Raw genomic sequence first — 1,737 nt, forward strand, 5'->3', positions numbered from 1 at the left:
CCCCTTGTGAAAAGGCCGCCGGTGCCTTCCTTTCCCATGAAGAAGAGAAGAAGCTTGAGGATCGCGTGAACACGCTTCAGTTTTCTTATTCTTTTCTATAGACGTGGGGAAAAGAACAGCCGATTGTGTGAAAAACCCAGTGCCTGCAAAAAGGGACATTGGCCATCCAGGCGAAGGTGCGCGAGGGAGAGCACTAATCGCTGAACCAGGAGACAAATACGATTACCAGCTCCGAGCCTTGAGTCAGAAAGTCTCATAGACTTTAAGATGTTAATCCCCGACATAATCCTTCCTTTGGCGTGTAGGAATAGTGCAGCCACAAGAGTTGTTTTGTTATTTATATTGGCGTTTAATAAAACTCAGCCAGTGGTGAATGGGCTGCCCACTCTCCAATGGTAATTAATTCCCTATTTCAGTGACCCAATTGTGCTGGGATAGAGCAGTGGGACAGTCCCACTGCCCCAACCCGCCTTTGTGCAGCTACACGGCTCTCGTGCTTCAACAGCTATGGAAACTCATTCTTTTGATGTCATTCAATGAGTTTTCCTTGGGCATCTTCTAAACTTCAAGGACCCTTTTCTTTCTCGAACGCCTGAAAAGCAGGACTAGCTTGACCACCTCTGTAGAATTTAATGATTTGGTGAAAGGGCCTTTTTGGGGGTTTGTGTAAGGAAAAGAGAGAAAGAAAATTTGGCAGGCTGCTATCAAACGGGGGGCTATCCAAACTTGAGCGCACCGAACTCATTCAGCTCCTAATTTATACAGGTCTTAAAAGCCACTCTTCCTTACTCAAAATACTTCGGGGCTTCTCTTGGCCGAGGCATTTCCAGAAGGGATTCACTAGTAAGCAGATACTCTGTTCCACAGACGCCACAAATTCGAACCGGGCTGCGGATGAGTACAAACAAATCGTGTTTTAAGAAGGCGTTTCCATCCACCAAAGGGAGGAATAACAAGAACCCCGGAATCGGTTGCGGTGGTGGTAAAAAGCGTGTCCGGGGCTTTATCTTGTGGCTCTTGGGCAGGGCGGTAGCGGTGAGGTGGCTGCAGAAGGGGTGTGTGAAACGAACACGTGAAGAACATGTAGTAACCCTGCAAAGCCGCCCCGGTACAGGCAGCCTCTTCTATGTCTTTATACACGCTTCCAAATTAAAAAAAAAAACCAACAACAACAACCCACCAAAAAAACCCTTCGCAAGTCACAAACAATTCAGGATTCAACTAAGAAAACACAGAGTGAACCATATGGCCGGGGTGGCTCGAGTTGGCTGCATTTTCCCCCAGACAAAGAAGGGATTGAGAGTTGAAGGAAAGGAGAAAAAAACCAACTTTCCGGCTGATGAAGCTGTTGTCTGGAGGCAATGATCCCAAATCTCAAGGCTTTATTCCAGGCTCCGACTGAGACGTGATATGTCATATGATTAGCATCTTTCATATTTACAAGAGTAGTATGGGCTGCCGGTCTTTAGAGAAAGGCGAGAGAAAGAAGGGGCATATGCTGAAATGGATTTAGCATTTGAAAGAGAGAAAAGAGAGCGGATAAATACACTTAAACGAGGATTTAGTTTTACTCCCGTTGAGTTCTAATGGGTTGTTGATTGAGATTTTAGGGAGCTGTAACAGAGGCGTCAGCAGTAATTTGAAGGCCGCTATTCAACCCGCCGCTGCTCCTTCTTTTTTCCCGCTTCGCCTCTCCGCTCCCGCGCCGCCGTCGTTCGCCACAGCGAGGAGCGGTGC

The sequence above is a fragment of the Aptenodytes forsteri genome, unplaced genomic scaffold (genome assembly GCF_000699145.1).
Source record: "Aptenodytes forsteri isolate BGI_AS27 unplaced genomic scaffold, ASM69914v1 Scaffold326, whole genome shotgun sequence".
Classification (NCBI taxonomy): domain Eukaryota; kingdom Metazoa; phylum Chordata; class Aves; order Sphenisciformes; family Spheniscidae; genus Aptenodytes; species Aptenodytes forsteri.